This window comes from Prionailurus bengalensis, chromosome A1, assembly GCF_016509475.1.
Source record: "Prionailurus bengalensis isolate Pbe53 chromosome A1, Fcat_Pben_1.1_paternal_pri, whole genome shotgun sequence".
NCBI classification, from domain to species: Eukaryota; Metazoa; Chordata; class Mammalia; order Carnivora; family Felidae; genus Prionailurus; species Prionailurus bengalensis.
This window is the reverse complement of record NC_057343.1, coordinates 68,980,361-68,998,207: the sequence shown is the minus strand read 5'-3', so window position 1 is coordinate 68,998,207 and position 17,847 is coordinate 68,980,361. Positions and strand designations below refer to the sequence as shown.

General features: G+C 42.0%; 1 non-coding gene across 1 annotated transcript; it reads right to left on the bottom strand.

Annotated features, from left to right (window-relative positions):
- Window positions 1–15,090: 15,090 nt before the first annotated feature.
- LOC122496391 lies at window positions 15,091–15,193 on the bottom strand. Its single transcript, XR_006300792.1, has one exon. It is a non-coding gene; the product is annotated as a U6 spliceosomal RNA (small nuclear RNA).
- Between the last annotated feature and the right edge of the window lie 2,654 nt (window positions 15,194–17,847).

The window sequence follows — 17,847 nt, the reverse complement described above, 5'->3', positions numbered from 1 at the left end:
ATGTTTTCTAGCCCTTGTGTTTTGATTGAGCCCTGCTGAGAAGATGATGGCTCTGCACAGACAGAGAAGCTCCTTCCCCACATTCCTCAGCCTCCCTCCCCATGCCCCCTGCCTCTGAGGTAGGTATCAGGGAGGCACCAGGTTGTCTGAAACCCCCTCTGTTCTCTGCAGAAGTGGGGAGACACACACTCTCTCTTTTGATTAATTCTTTGTCTCCATGACAAAGCAACATGTACCCAATGACTTGCAGAGATTTTAGTAAAATAATTCTCATGCTCTCCATCATTTTCATCTCCAGTAGATGCTGTACATTCCTGCTAAAAGGCAACAGTGACATCTGCTGGTAGAGGGAAACATTTCCTGGTACAGCTATTTCCTTTTGTTTTGTTTCTCCTTTCAGTTTATGAAACTCTACAGTCAGGTCAAGGCAACCCTGACCCATAAGAACAGATCTGATTCCTGCCTGGCCATAATTATTTTATTTTTAAAATAAAATAAAATAAAATAAAATAAAATAAAATAAAATGTAAAATAAAATTACTGTCTAGCATATGATATTTACTATTTCAGTAACTATAGGGGATTCAAACAAAACAGATGAGCAGGTCAAGACATCACTGTCTAAAAGATCTCCCATTTCTAAGAACACTTAAAACGGAAACACATTAATTCACTAGCTGTTTTGCACGATATAGAACAAGTTTCCACTTTCAGTTCTGCAAAGACACAAGACAAACAAATGAACAACAAACCTGTATCACACTCAACCATGGAGATGTAGAATCCTGATTAGATGTGTGAACTCAGAGCTGTGGAGGCTGGGTTTGAGTCCCAAGTCTGCCTTTTAAACCTATCACCTTGGGCAAGTAACTGAATTTCTCTGTGGCTCAGTTTTCTTATCTGTACAGTGAAAATAAAGATAATAATACTTACCTCATAGCATTGTCATGAGGATTAAATGAGCTAATATGTGCAAGTGCTTAGCACGGTCCCTAAAATAGAGTAAGCACTCTATGAGTTGTAAGGAATATTATTATCTCATTTAAATGGTGTTAGTAAATGTTTCATATTAATCCTAATTAGCTGGAGAAGACTTGGGAGTACAATAAATAAAACAAACAACTCTAGAAATGTCAAATATTTCATCAGAATGAACATGAAAACAAAATGAATCTGCCAGGCAATCCTAAACCTTACAAACCTTCTTGAAAATTTAAAACTAGAAATGTTTTTGCTGTTTTAAAATTTACAAATTATTTTATTTTTTTTAACGTTTATTTATTTTTCAGACAGAGAGAGACACAGCATGAACGGGGGAGGGGCAGAGAGAGAGGGAAACACAGAATCGGAAGCAGGCTCGCAGGCTCTGAGCCATCAGCCCAGAGCCCGATGCGGGGCTGGAACCCGCGGACCGCGAGATCGTGAGCCGAAGTCCGACGCTCAACCGACTGAGCCACCCAGGCGCCCCCAAATTATTTTATTTTTACTAGCCATTGCCTATTCTGAAAAAGATCAAGAGAAAAAAAGAAAAGTCTTTTTTTTTTTTTTGCATTATGATAGAGTTCTGTTTCTTTTAGAATTCCAAATGCATGGTTTTATCATAATTTTAAAGTAGCTTTATATTTTCAAGATGAACAGATATTAAATCTTACATTAACTATAAGCAGATCCTCAAGACCAGCATATGTCAAATGACATCATTTGAGTCACATTAATTGAAACTTAACCTAATACAAAAACCACTATTGTTTCAAGAATTGAAACATGGCATGGGGCGCGTGGGTGGCTCAGCTGGTTAAGCATCTGACTTCAGCCTAGGTCATGATCTCACTGTTCCTGAGGCTGTGCTGGGCTCTGTGCTGACAGCTCAGAACGTGGAGCCTGTTTCGCATCTTGTGTCTCTTTCTCTCTCTGCCCCTCCCCCACTCATGCTCTGACTCTCTCTCTCTCTCTCTCTCAAAAGTAAATAAACATTAAAAAAATTTTTAAAAAAAAGAATGGAAACATGGCATGAATCAGAATTGATTAAGAATATTTTGTCCTCTACATTAAGAGGAAGAAAAAATGCTCAGTGACATTACACAGTAACAGTTACCCGAGGTCACTGCAGATTCAGCCTACACATCTTTGTTGTTTTAAAACAGAGGTTCACATAGCCCTGGGGCAGAGCTATGTTAGGGGTACACAGACTCACAGGGAAATAGAGCAGAGTCTTGTCAACACTTTTTTAAAAAAATCAACAATGTAGGTAAAAAAAAATTTTTTTTTTGGTATTTTAAAGTTTTTATCAGACATATGCACAAGTAAAATTAGCAGAATTCCATGTCTCCACTTTATCTAATGGAACGATTCGGGTCATTTTGAGAATTACTTTGAAAGATTAAACTGATACAGGAGGGCGAAGAGCAATGCCATTGTCTACTAAAGTGATTTCAAATCTGTTTCAGGTGAAGAAAAGAGACAGCCTGTCAAAGAAAAAAAAAACCCCAAAAACTTGTCCCATCAAAAAACTCAAACAACAAATTTTAATGTGCCCCAAGCATAAACTTGAACAGTTAACTGATAAACTGAATTAATCAATTTTCACAATATGTGCAGGCAAGCAGAGAAATGACGTACTTGGTGTTTCACTATTTTTTGCTTTCTGCATGAAGTGGTTTTGCTCAATTCGTAAGGAATTTCATGGTGAAATACCAAAGGACGTGAGTTTGTGGTCTGGTTCTAATTAAAGTCATTTTCAAATGGGCAAAACAAGCAGGTATCTGCAGAGAAGGCCCATTTGTGACAGAGCCCTGCACCCAAACACTCCCGCAGCCACTGCTGCCTCCGTCGGAAATGGTCTTTTTTTTAAATTTTATTTTAGGGGTATATTCAGTGGCTAGTAAAAACAGAACGATTGGCAAAACTTTTTAAAAAGCAAGCAACAATAAACCCAGATGAAATGCTCAGCTAAACACAGTTTATCAGTTCCCTGGTGCATTTTGGCCAGCCCGACAGCTGCCAGGAGGGAAATGCAAGACTGAAAGAAGATATAGCTATACAAAAATGCAGGAGAGAGAAAAACTAAAATATTACAGAAATTCTGAATTGAATGTATATCTTTAAATATATACAATGCACATATGACATATAAAGACACCAATATAGAGTATCTTTATATGTGTATATAAAACACACACTATATATAATATTATCTATATATTATGTGTATATATTATATAAGTAAATTACCATAACCTTGAAAACCTCAGTGAAAAAGATGAATTTCTAGCAAAAATGATTTTTTAATGGCATAAGGAGAAATAGAAAATACAAATGAGCTAAAAAACCTTTCTTTCTTGGGGCGCCTGGGTGGGTCGGTTAAGCGTCCGACTTCAGCCAGGTCACGATCTCGCGGTCCGTGAGTTCGAGCCCCACGTCAGGCTCTGGGCTGATGGCTCGGAGCCTGGAGCCTGTTTCCGATTCTGTGTCTCCCTCTCTCTCTGCCCCTCCCCCGTTCATGCTCTGTCTCTCTCTGTCCCAAAAAAATAAATAAACGTTGAAAAAAAAATGTTATAAAAAAAAATTCCTTTCTTTCTTTCTTTCTTTCTTCTTCCTTCCTTTCTTTCTTTCTTCTTTCTTTCTTTCTTCTGTTTATTTAATATGAGAGAAAGAGAGTGGGGGGTTGCAGAGAGAGAAGAAGAGAAAGAATCCCAAGCAGGCTCCCTGTTATCAGCACAGGGTCTGACACGGGGCTCCATCCCATGAATCGTGAGTTCAAGACCTGAGCCAAAATCAAGACTTGGACGCTTAACTGACAGAGCCACGCTGGCGCCCTAAAAACCATTGTAAATATTGCATTGTAACCACCAAAAGCACATGCCAAAATTTTGTACAAGTGTATCCCACCAAGTTTTTAAAGAAAAGATAATTGGGTGCTTGGGTGGTTCAGTTGGTTAAGTGTCCAACTTCGGCTCAGGTCATGTCTCACTGTTTATGGGTTTGAGCCACGCGTCGGGCGCTGTGCTCACAGCTCAGAGCCTGGAGCCTGCTTCGGATTCTGTGCCTCCCTCTCTCTCTGCCCCTTGCCTGCTCCTGCTCTGTCTCTCTCTGTCTCTCAAAATTGAATAAACATTAAAAAATTAAAAAAAAATAAAGAGCAGATAATCTTCATTGCCTTCTACAAAAATAGAAATCAAGTATTCTTTTTACTATTCAGTATGAATTCTCATACTGAAAGATTATCCCAATTTTCTATACAGCTAGCTGCTCACTCAGTAAGTCTGACTCATGCATCCATATCCAAGGGCTTCACCCCTGCGTGGGTTTATGTCTCCTCTACTCAGACCTGATTCAGTTGAAGGTGTGAATCCTTGCCCACACCCTGAGTCAGAGGTGCTGACCCAACTAAAGCCAAGAGATGGGACCGCAACATTCTGCATCTATTAGATTTTACTCAGGTACAGTTATTGATCTGCAGACAGACATCCTGGGAAGTTTCTTAGCAGAAGGGTTTTGTGGAACCCTAATTATTTCAATAAACTGCACTTATGTCCTACACCAGCTGAGTCTAACATCCAAAATGTACAACGGCAAGAATCACCTGCCAACATGGGAAGTGTGTGCTGAATTCGTTCTAATTCATAGGTGGATCAATGAAGACAATTTTCCAGTGGTCTTTTTTATAAAACACATACATCAGCTAAACCAACTTAGAGCTGTAGCCTGCAGAAGATGTGTGCTAAAATATTTTCTGACCCAGGAGATTTTTTTTTTAATGTTTTTATTTATTTTGAGACAGAGAGAGACAGAGCATGAGCTGGGGAGGGGCAGAGAGAGCGAGAGAGAGAGAGACAGAATCCGAAGCAGGCTCCAGGCTCTGAGCTGTCAGCACAGAGCTTGACGCGGGGCTTGAACTCACGAACTGTGAGATCATGACCTGAGCTGAAGTCGGATGCTTAGCCGACTGAGCCACCCAGGCGTCCCAAGGAGATTTTGTTTATTATAGAATTGTCCTTGGCCCTAATTCACCTAGATATGTTGTATAAGACTTCTGTTACTATGTGTTAAAATGCTTTTGAAGTTATAAACATTTACTCATTCATCCCGCAGTCTTTTATATGGTCCCCTATAGACTAGACTGGATTCATGATGTGAGGGAGAAACTGATGAATAAGACAGACGAGGTCCTTGCTTTTATGAGATTCGTATTCTAATGGGAGAACACAAATAAGTAGTGAGTAACACAGTTTCATGTAACAAATAAGGTAAACAAGAGAAGCAGGATAACGAGAGAGTGATTTAATGGGCCAGGGTTTGGGGGGGGGGGCGGTTAGATAGAGTGACATAGGAAGACTTCTCGGAGAAGGTGGCATTTGAAACAAAACCACATGCTGGGAGTCTTGGGAAGATCAGGCAAAAAGAATTCCAGACAAAACAATCAACAAACCTAAATAGCCTATGTTTGAAATGAGCTTTCTGTGGTCTAGAGACATCAACAAACCTAGAGTGCCTGGAGATAGTAAATGAGATAGATGATGGTCCAATCCTATGTGGCTTTGTAAGACAAAACATGGAATACTAGGAAAGACTGAGACACAAAGTAATGTACTTTGATGCCAGTTTTTTTAAAAGAGACTTTATTATGACTTACAAATTATTACAAGGAAGAAATGCTTTGTAGATTTCTTTGTAGGTTTAAAAGAATCTTTTATAGTCCTTTTATATGAGTTGGTTTTCCCAGAGATAGAGGAGAGAGGTCAGAGTGAAATAATTATCGCAAGGTTGGTGGGCAAAATCCATCACCCATGACAAAATCAGTTAACAACTTCAGGTGAATAAACATTAAAGAAATTTTTTTTAAATGTTTTTATTTATTTTGAGACAGAGAGAGAGACAGAGCATGAGCAGGGGAGGGACAGAGAGAGGGGGAGACATAGAACCCCGAAGCAGACTCCAGGCTCTGAGCTGTCAACACAGAGCCTGATACGGGGCTCAAACTCACGGACTATGAGATCATGACCTGAGCCAAAGCCGGATGCTCAACCGACTGAGCCACCCAGGCGCCCCAACATTTTTTTTTAAACAACAAGACGATCTTACAAATGTGATTTCCTATAGTAGACATTTTTAGTCTCAAGGACACATGCCAACAAAGTCCTGGAACTGTTAAGAACCCTTTCAAGGTAACAGGAAGGCTCTTTGACCTCCTTGGCAAATAGCTGGACCCTCATCCATGAAGACCAAAGAACGGCAGAGATGTCACTCAAATTTGGGAGTAACTAGCAGTATATATATTAGCTACATTTCCCTCATATTTATCTAGCAACAAGCAATTCTTCTTGATAGCCTGTCTTCTCAAGGGCTCATGTCAACAGTCTTCCATTCCTTCGGGATTTCTCATTAAACTCCAAGGGGAGGCACGTGGCTTCCATCTTCAGCTACATTTTCTGAATGAGCAAATATGGGGTTTATAACTTACTCTTTCTACAGAAATTTGGTTTTATTCTAAGTGGAGCAGAAAGTCATGGAGACTTCTGAAGTAGGAAAGTGATATGATGTTATTCGTATTCTAAAAAGAACATGAAGTCTTTAAAATGGATGTTGGGGCCTAAAAGTGAAAACAGAAACACTGACTAAGAGGTCATGGAAGCCTCCAAGGTATAATAGGGGGACTTCAACTCAGGGGCAGGTGGAGCTGTGATCAGGGATCAGACTTGATAAGCATTTTGGAATTGGAGCCAATAGGACTTACTGATGAGTTGGGCAGACACCTAGGAGAGGCGGTAGAAAGAATAGAATCATGAATGACTTTGGGGCTTGGGGTCTGAGCAATTGGATGGTATGATAATGAGATGGAGAGGATTTTGCAGGTATGCAGCAGAATCAGAAGTTCTGCTGGGTATCTGGAATTTAAAGTGGTCCAGGAGACATCAAGGTGGAGACAATAGGTAGTTCATTATATGTCTTTGGTAATCAGAGCCAATTTCCGGGAAGATATGAACTGATTCTATGCAATTGAATGGGATTTTCTAGGGAAAGAGTATGGATAGACAAGAGAAGATGACTGGAGTGAGCCCCGGCACATTTCAGCGTTTGCAGGACAGAATGGCAGAAGGACCCAGCAAAGCTGCAAAGAAAAGGAGAAACTGATGAGGGTGAAGGAATACCAGGAAAGCAGGTTGTCCCAGGAGTCAATGCACCATAAAAAATGTATGAGCTTGAGATATTGCCCCTGGACATGAGAGTCTGTGTGTACTAATCAGGACAGTCTCCATATGCTGCCGGAACAAATGGCCCAACAAGCATCCATTTCCCACTCATGCTACGTGTGCAGCTAGGGTTACCTGGCTGCCCTGCTCATTGTGGCCACTCAGGGACAGGGGCTGGTGGGAATTCTGTTTTGACACGTGCTTCCATGATTGACAGGACAGGGGAAAATGTGGTCACACATTGGCTCTCAGAGCTCTACTTGAACTTGACACAGGCCACTTCCTTTCACATCTTATTGGTTAAAGGAAGTCAGGTCCACAGTTAACCTCAAAATAGTTAGGCAAAAGCCATGTTACCATGCTCCCAGCAGAAGGTGAAAATAGCCCGAGTGATGATCAGGCAGTGAGTTGTTGGTAATAAGTAGAAGTGGGATGTCAGTGGTGCTATTCACCGCTCGTAGACAGTTAGAGACCAGAAAAGATTTTATTTTATTTTATTTTATTTTATTTTATTTTATTTTATTTCATTTTTAATATAATTTATTGTCAAGTTAGCTAACATACAGTGTAGACAGTGTGCTCTTTGTTTTGGGGATAGATTCCTGTGATTCATTGCTTACATACAACACCCATTGCTCATCCCAACAGGTGTCCTCCTCGTTGTCCATCACCCATTTTCCCCTCTCGCCCACTCCCCGCTCCTGAAAAGATTTTAAAGAAGATTCTTTGGTTCATTTCACCTAGCCTCGGCTTCAAAACCAGCTAGGATGGGGGACTTTTCATCCATGTGGTTTCACAGGAACAGGGGAAAGTTGAGTATTGGTAAAAGTTCCGGTGCTTTCTCCTAAGACACAGCTCAGCTGCGTAAGCACAATACCACGCTGCCTTAGGGATGAGTTCCCAGTCCACTACCCATGTAGCAGGGTCCAGTCAGGAGACAAACATTTTAATGGAGAGAATTTGGTAGAAAGAACTGTCAGCTGGATACAAGATCATTAACTACAAGAAGGAGTCAAAAAGAACTGTAAGGTTTAACAGGGCAGTAATGGTGGACAGCAGTTATAAATATAATGGCTGAGGGGCAATGATCAAGGAAGGAATCTGGAAACTTTGAGGAGGACCTTTCAGAGATGAGATTCAGAACTTTGGGCTGAAGGAGTGGTCGGTGGAGATACAGGCTCCTCAGGAAAGGTCACTACAGAGCACCTGCCTTTGAAGCCCAAGAGCCACAACCAGTGCCATGAACTCTGTGGGCATCTTAGCCCTCCTTGTGAGCAGATGTCACAGTGAGAACAGAAACAAAGAAAAAGAGTCATCCTGTTGTGGGTAGAGTTCATGCCGCAAAAGATACACTGAAGTCCTGATCCCGGGAAACTGTGAATAATGACTTCTTTTGGAAAGAGGGTTTTTGCTGATGTAATGAAGATGTAGGATTCGGTGAGGTTATAGTGGAGTATGGTGGGTCCTTCATCCAATATGGCTGGCATCCTTCTATGAAGAGAGGTACAGAGTCAGACACACAAAGAGAGCGTTGTGTGATGACAGGCAGAGAGGAGATGACCACGTGGTGGTGTGTGACATTGGGGTGATGCATCTACAAGCCAAGAAACGCCAAGGACTTCCAGAAACACCAGATGCCAAGACAAAGGCATGGAACAGATTCTCTTCTAGCACCATCAGAGAGAGTGTGGTCCGGCCAACACTTTGGTTTCAGACTTTTAGGCTCCAGAGCCAAGAGCAAATAAACTTCTGTTGTAAATTACCCAGTTTGTGGTAGCTTATGGCAGTTCTAGAAAACTAGCAGACTGTCTTTTCTCCCACTTCCAGCCCTCAGCCTCCCATCAGGACCACCCGTGGGCAGGCAGGGAGAAATGAGGTTCCCTGGAGTCCCCATGTCACAAAGCAGGATAAAAAGACTGTGTGGAGCTCAGAGGCACTAAAGTAATAATGGTTACAGCCTGGGAGATCTTGGACAAGCCAAAAAACTTCTACGACACTCAATTTCATCCCATATCAGATGGAGAACAATCCAACGGGGCCTCCTAGGGATGTTGCAAGGTTATATGTGAAATGCATGTAGTTGGCTTAGTTTCATACTTGCAAGACCCCCCCCCCCCACTTACTAAGATGTCTCTACATACGCTTAATATTTTTCACATGAGTTGAAAGCAAAGGAAAAGTTGCCTGATTTCCTGAGGGAATTTATGGCACGCCTACCTTTCTTTTGGAGAAATAAGAGCACAATGAAATTTCAGCTCTCTTGACAGTTTAAAGCCCCAGCATCTGGAGATGGGGGAGGACCCACGTGCAACCCCTAGAAATCCATCCAGTCAAAAGATGCTACATTTGAAATAAGTCCCCAAAATATCCAAACTAACTGGCATCCTGAATCTTTTCAGCAACCTAATGAAATGAACTTGAGATGAAAAACAGAGCAGTCAATTAAAAAAAAAAAAAAAAAGAATGTTATATAAGATATAGCAGCAATGCCAAGACCAGAACCGCTAGGCCGCTTTACTTTTTTAAGAAAGCACCTCTGTCACCTCTAACTTGTCTGAGTGGGAAATTTTGATCGCTCCCAGACACACAGCACATTTCCCACAAAACTAAGGGTCATTGGTCGTCTGTTTCACTCTCTTCCATCTAGGTTAATGACCTAAGTTTTAAAATGAAAGAGAAAATGAAAACAAAGTGGGACTCCTTCTAAGAGACCACGGGACCAAGTTTGCTCAAGAAAACAACGTTAAGGAGGCGACAGAAGTACAGATTCCTCTCTGTTTTCCTTGGGTATGCTCATGCTCAGAATTCTCAAGAGTTGACCCCAAGGAGGGGGGCACCACAAAAAACGGGTTTGCTAGTGTAGTGTGTATATTACAGGGCAATGGCTGGGTCCTGAGGATGCCTCACCAGGTCAGATCCCATAGCTTAGTCCGTAAAGACAATCCACCCTCTGAAACCGCTCCACCTTGTTGAATGGCTACCAGGGGCCAGAGCCTGTACTAGGGACAAGGCAAACAGTGATGAACCGGACACAGACTTAGAGCCTAGTAGGGAAGACCAACTCTGACCCATAATGGCATGTGTGACAATCCTTTTGCACACACAGTTCTCACTGTGCTTAGAACTTCCAGAAAACACTGTCATTTAGGTCATCCTGGGGCACCTGTGATTCCTCATGAGATCCTTAAAAGGCTTATTTTAGTCCAAAGCTGTTCTTTTGGAGCACAAACATCCAAAACTCAGCATGCATCTTGTGACTGCAGCTGCAGGGTATCTGGCTTCTGCTGGCCGCCCGGGTTCTTTGACCGCATCTCTGGCTGAATGTCAAATGTCCACTGGTTCTATACCTCTTAGAAACTCACCTAAGAAAGTGCTCTGAAATCGCCCGATTTTGCGTCATCCCACTGTGATGCGTGGTTCCGAGGGAGTATTCTGCCAGAGGCATAGATCTTCAAGAGATTCCTAAAATCTCTAATGGCGAATGGCCATTGATAAATGGTCACTTGAGCACCAAGTTCAGCTGCACCAGATTGGTGTTCAATAAAGTGTGCTGGGAGCGTGAGGGAATGGACCACTCTTCAACACTTCACGTTAAATGAAAACTCATGAAGAAAATTCATGACAAAAAAAACCATTCAGGGAAAAATACCCTATTTTCTGATATCAAGAGATCTATGGAGTTTCAGCATGGCTATCCAAAGCCCTTGGAATGTGGCCCCCATGTTTCACGTAGCAGTGTGGGGACACAGAGCTAAAAGGAACACAAGATAGTCATTAGTAGACTCCGAATTAGGAACAGTCATGCCAAGATTTTACGATTTTTGGAAGGAGGAATCAAAAGACATGCGCGAAGTTTTAGGAACCAGTGAATTCTCTCGGATATTTGAAGAAGGAACATGGAGTGGCTCTTAAGTTTGTCATATTCTGCTCAAGAACAGCGTTCTCACTAAGACCTCTTCTTTTTTTTTTTTTTTTTGATTGTGCTACTTTGGTGTTTTCAAATTGCTCGTTGTAATCTGACATACACTTGACTCAAGAGCCAGAAATGCTATTAAATTCTATTTCCTTATGCATTGTTTCAAAGGAACTTACACAACAGTTCAGTACTTTTAAGCAAGCGGACACAATGAAGCAGTCCTAACCAAATATGTTCATCGGCAGATTCAGCCCCACACGTGAGCAGAGCGCTGGCACCTATAGGACCCGCTTGGCAATTTCCTGTAGACACCCTCTCCACCAGCATCAGACACTCGGGTCTGAGTGTCCCATGAAGGGCTTCGTCAAAAGCTCCGCATTTTAAATAAGCTGACAGATTTCGAGAACTTTTAGAGGGGGAGCAATTAAGAAGGCTTAGTTTTTATGGTTAGGCTATTACTGTGGCTTATCATAAAGCTAGAAGTAGGGCTCCCAGGGAAAGATACATAGGGTCTTTGAGAAGATTACATATTGATCTCTTCTATAACTAAGTCCACTTAATTATTGCCTGTACTAAGTCTATAATACCAATGAAAAGATACGGCATGGTGTCAAGGTGAAGTCTGGAGTCTGGAGTTAGACTTCATGGGTTTCATATCTTGAGTTTGCCTTTTTCCTGAGGCCGGGCATGTGACCTTCAAACGGTATGCAGGATCACTGCATCTCATTACTTCATATGTAAAATGGACATAATCATAGAACCAACTTCGTAGACAGAAGTGTTGTTACGAACAATATATAATGTGGAGATCTAAAAAAGCATATCTGTACCACATACAGAGCCTTTCCTCCCAACAAGATTGTGATTTCATTTCAGATAGGCATGAAATATTAGTTATTTTTTATTCCATGCTGTCTGGGATGGTATTAAGCACTTGATAGTAATGCCTGACATTGCAGTCAACTCTAACAGTTTTCTTATGGTGTGTTATTATATGTGCAGTGTTTAGCCTGGTTCAATCTCTAAACCGTGAGATAGGCAAGAGGTATTTTCATCTCTAATTTACTACTGAGACAACAAAAGCCTCCAGAATTAAATAACTGGTCTAAGGTCATCCAGTGAGACATATGCAAAGCCAAACTCTGAACGGTGGTTTTTATTCTTTCAAATACATCTGTCCATCACCAGCATATTCTTTAGAAGGCTCTCAGTTAATATCTGTGCCTGTTTTGGTTGATTGACAGGAATGCAAGTCATGCTGAATTCTGGTACCTGGAGAGGCTCCTCAAGGAGGATTTGCGGTACCCAACATAGAGTGCCTTTCTGTGGTATTCTAGACTCAGCCCTGCCACTCCAGTCACTCAGCTTCAGGCACGATGCCTCTGGGGCACTGCTGTGGCCAAAGGATAAGGTCACAGAGGGAGACTGAGAGCAAGAGCAGAGGCAGGTCCAAACTGGTCATTGTTTATCCCTGCAGACAAGGCAGGTTGAGGTCAGCGCACAAGGGCAGGGAGGGGAAGGATGGTCCCAGATCCTTTATGGAGCCCAACACACTACTCTCCTGAATGCAATGGACTAGCTCTCATTCCTTGCTCCCACGAAAATGTTACAGCAGTGAGGGTTTGTCTCTGGAGCTGTCCACACTACACAAGGAGAAAAATGTAGGGACGCAGCCAGGATGTAACTCACTAGAAAAACACGTGCATGCGGCCCCATGGTTATATCTCTTGATAGGTAACAGGTTCACTTTCCAAAAGAAGTTAAAGATGGGAACCGTGGTTGGTAACTGCCCTGATATGTCTGAGGAAAACAGATTATTTGCAGACTCCTAGTATCCTCCCTGTCTTCAGTAATTTAATAAGACAAAAGCTTGAATTGTGCATAGAGCCAGCTTTAATGTCAGTTATGAAGAGATAACTTGCTGTGTCAGTCCTTGGGAAAGAAATCCATGTTACTGCTTCCTTGCTGCCCCACCTCTGTGTGTGTGTGTGTGTGTGTGTGTGTGTGTACACAGTGCTGTGGAGTGATTATATAACTCCTTGGGGCAAAGGTCTTTTTTTTTTACAGTTCCTCTTTTGTCTCTCAAGGCATTATTATCTACCTATCATCCCCTGTGGGTGGAGGGTCAGCCCCTGCAGGCAAAGTCCATCCAGAACCAAAGCCTTTCATAAATCACACATGCCACGTCCAAAAGATATCACCACTCAAGGGTCTGAGGGGGCATGACCCAGAAATGAATAAAAGGGGTGCCCTGCAACCTGGAGGCTCAAGAGGTTGAGGAACTTATGTGCCTGCACCCATGCAGAGATGAAGCCAGAGGTAATCCATTTCATTCATAGTTTATAAAATAATTCTGTGGCATCGAACAGGAAACCAGAGGTGTTGGAAGTCAACCCAATGAACTCAATCAAAGGAAACCAAATTTTGACGTCTGGTGGTCTACAAACATAAGAAATAGTAACTTAAGTGTTTCTTCCTCATTGACACTTCCAAAAATATTCTTGACTTTGGTACCTTTTCCGTGGTTGAACCTGAGTCGATCAAACAAGCGGTTTCCTAGTTCAAGGCCAGGCCTGACTTCATGGATGTGCAGACCATCCAGTAGCCCAGGGCTCATGTTCAAAAGGGTCCCTTGTTTGGCTTAATCCTGTATTGTTGTGTCTTGAAATGTTTAATCATGCTATCTTTGAACTTGTGTTTTGCAAGTGAAATGTGACGGGACAGTGGAACAGAGAAGTTACATGCTATATGCACGTGCACTGTGACTCTTTGTAGGCCTATTTACAAATAGAATGGATGACATTCAACGAGCAAAGAATTCTGGTGGATCCACAAGGCATGGCAGTTCAGTGACTCAGTACAAGTACCAGGCAAGTAAGTTGGGTCTTATAGCTGGGTATGAAGGGTCATTGACAACCCCTTTAGGCCATGCTTTCTGTTTAAAACAGAACCTGCTTCAGACCCGGAGGAAGACAATGACACTCTAATGAACACTAATGAACAAGGAACCCTATCAAGGAACCCATTCTTTACTTGTGTTACTTTCTTGAGTCGGCCAATAATACTGAAAATGGTGACCGAGAAAGAAAGGAAAAGATAGGGTAATGGTTTATTTTCTGTTCAGTCTTTCCTTACTCTTCAGTAAGCTGAAAACAGAGTTGGTAGAATGTGTGCTGTGCAAAGCAGAGTTGCTTTTGTGCAGTGTTTCCACTGTTGCAATAAAACCACAATAGACATGCAGCTTTGAAATTTGGCTTGTGTAATTTTGAGTATGCTACCTGAGAGACGAATGCTCTTACATTTTCATTTAAAACTAGTGTTGCACCCTATAAAGACCAATGGTACATTTCATGCTAATCACCTAAATATGTTGATTTTTCTGGGGGCGCCTGGGTGGCTCAGTCAGTGGAGCATCCGACTTTGGCTCAGGTCATGATCTCACGGCTTGTGAGTTCAAGCCCCACGTCAGGCTCTGTGCAGACAGTGCGGAGCCTGGAACCTACTTCAGATTCTGTCTCCCTCTCTCTCTGACCCTCCCCCACTCACACTTTGTCTCTGTCTGTCTCTATCTCAAAAATAAACAAACATTAAAAAATTTAAAAATTAAAATGTTGAATTTTTTCTGATTTAGAATGACATTAAATAGCAAAAGCCAAATCAAACCAAAACAAACAAAAAAAAAAAAAAGAAAAAAACAAACCCAATTACCATGGTAAGTCAAAAGGAGACTTCAGAAGAAAGGAAAAACCTTATGTTTTAATACTTTTTTTTTTTTTTTAAAGAGAGAGAGAGTGCAAACAGGGAGGAGAGGGGCTGAGGGAGAGAGAATTTTAAGCAGGCTCCAGGCTCAGGGTGGAGCCTGACCCCACGACCTTGGGATCAAGACCTGAGACAAAATCAAGTCAGTAGCTCAACCGGCTGAGCCACTCAGGGGCTCCTATTTTATTGCCTTTAAAGGCATTTTCTCCCCTACTTTTTCTTTCTTTTTTTATGGAACGCTTCACGAATTTGCGTGTCATCCTTGTGCAGGTTCCATGCTAATCTTCTCTGTATGGCTCCAATTTTAATATACAAGCTACCAAAGCAGGCCCTCTCCTACTTTTTAAAAAAGAAGCCCCACATTTTCATTCTGTAATGAACCCTGCAAATTATATAGCTGACCCTGCTCAAGGCCTCACACAAGCACAGGTCTGTTGTGCAAAACAGAGACTGCTGTAAATGTCTACTCTGGGTGACAATGTCAGAAAAGGACACTGCTCAAGGGCTCAGCCTTCAAAGAGCAAGTGGCTGTAGCCACGGGGTGCATGCATGGTAAGAAGGCTTCCCCGGAGCTGCTCTGTGGTCATAACTGCTCTGCAGAGTTGCTTCTCAGGAGGAGAAGCTTCTAGCACTGGCCTCGGTCTTCACAGGCTCCCACCCTGCTCTGTCCACATGGGAGTCACTGTAGAATGAACACAGAAACTAAAGCATAGCGTGTTGGAAAGCAGTGATGACCGAATGGCAATATTTTCTTTTCAAATAAATATACAATAAAATTACCAAACGTGGATGTGTCTATCTATTCAGTGTCTGTGCTGCTAAGGCGAGCACTGGGTGTAGTTATTCAAAGAATATCCCTTGGAGATTTTGGCGATCCGGTCGCCCCTAGTTAGAAATAAAATAAAACAGAAAGGTCAGCTCTGGAGACTCAAAAGGCTTGTAAAACCACAGGACCAGTGATTGGTATGTTTGATGTGGACAGGTGGGTTAGGGAGGACGGCAAAGGCCAGACAGACCACTTTTGAAGATGGGATCGAGAGAGGAGTGAGTCATCTGTCCTCAAGGTGCAGACTAACCAAACGGAGCATTCCTCAATTACCCCTGGACAGTGTTGAGGATTTCACAAGCATCTGGGTACGGTTTAACTCACAATTGGGATGAAAGCAGGATTTACAGTTAAAGGGGATTAGAACTGTTTTTGCGATTTAACCAGATATCAATCTGGCATAATTAGGAAGGGAGGAACAAGAAATAGCTTAATGATGTCACCTGGCCATCGTACATCAGTGCACATAGCAGAAGGGGCTGACTCCCGAGGACTGTCTGTGGCAAGTTGGAGAAAGAGAAACGGCGTCTTTGGCTAAATCACTTGCGTTTTTATTCTTTTCTGAACATGAGCGCTAAGATGAGCCACCCTAAGATTAAACACGATGCTGTCTTCACATCCCATTCCATTTCAACCTCCTCTTATTCACCAGCAGCTCATCCATCATGGACATGAGTGTGTCTGGCTTACTGTTCATCAGGCCCAGGCCAGCTGGAAACTGTTTGGGGTTTCTCACTCAAACCAGATTTCAACTCTGATTTTTCGAAGGTTAACAGGTTAGTACAGCGGTCTGTTGTGTCAACAAGGCCCTAGAAAAAAATTAATCGTGAAAGCAATATCAAAAGGTCAAATGGGAGAAATTGAAAATGCTATCATAAAAAAATTACATAAGCCTTTTGTATGTGTTTCTGGGGCATTTAAATTCAAATGCAGAAGCATGACAAAGAAAATAAGATGATGTTGCTCAATGTGGTCGCTGCCAGGGGCAAGTGACATAAGACACTAGCAGGGGAGGGAAAAGAATTTCAACAGCTCATAATGGCCTAATGTTCTCTAAAGAGTCTAGTGAAACAGGAGAAATCCTAACAGAGGTAGGAAGGGAATGGAATCTCTGGTAACAAATTACTTCTTTAGTGTTAGGTGAACTTAACGCAATCACCAATCACCATCGGCTGCTATAGAACTTGCAAATGAACTTTAGCACTGAAGAATTTGAATCTCTGAACTTCCTTTAGAGTGTTAAGTGTGGTTGATGTTCCCTTCACACGGTGAATGGAAAGAATGGAAAAACGTGGGGATACGGAAGGTAAGAGCGGTGCTGGGACAATTTTCTTCTATTTGCTTCAAACTCCCCATCCTGCGCTGGCCGTTGGTAGCGCCAGGGAGGCTCACAAAAGCCACGCATTGCATTATGGGTGCCTCAGCAAAGGAGAGAGCATGAAGGTAGGTCTACATGGTGAGTGTCTGTGTGTGTGCACAGGTGGGTGGGAGGAGTTACGTCTTAGACATAAAGACAAAGGTAATGTTTGTGTGATATGCTCGTATAGTTAAGCTTCCTTTTCCTGGTGAGAGACTTGGAACAGGCTCCTGAATAAAACAAGAAGATGGCTTAATGAGCCATGGGATTCCAGCCCAATGTTCTTTCCATCACTTCAAAGGTCCAAAGAAGAAAACAAAGAAATAAAACCTGAACCACAAAAGTAAACACCAGAAGATGAAAATCTGAATAATCAAAATATAATATATGCTTAAACATAATGGTATGTAACTAATATAAGACATGTGAAAGGTTAAATCTTTAAAGTAACAACAGCAAGCTGGTTCCTTTCTCCGAATAGTTTCCTGGGATATCCCCTTTACCTAGTAGAAATTTACTGATAAGATAATTGAACTAGGGGTGCCTGTGTGGCTCAGTCAGTGAAGAGTCTGACTCTTGATTTCAGCTCAGGTCATGATCTCTCAGTTCATGAGTTCAAGCCCCACATCAACGCAGAGCCTGCTTGGGATTCTCTCTCCTCTCTCTCTGCCCCTCCCCTGTTCATACTCTCTCTCTCTTAAAAATAAAGTAAATAAACACGTTTTAAAAAGATATTTGAACTAAATACCTGCTCAACAGAAAAACTAGTGGATAATTAGGTGTTCTACACATTTGAAAT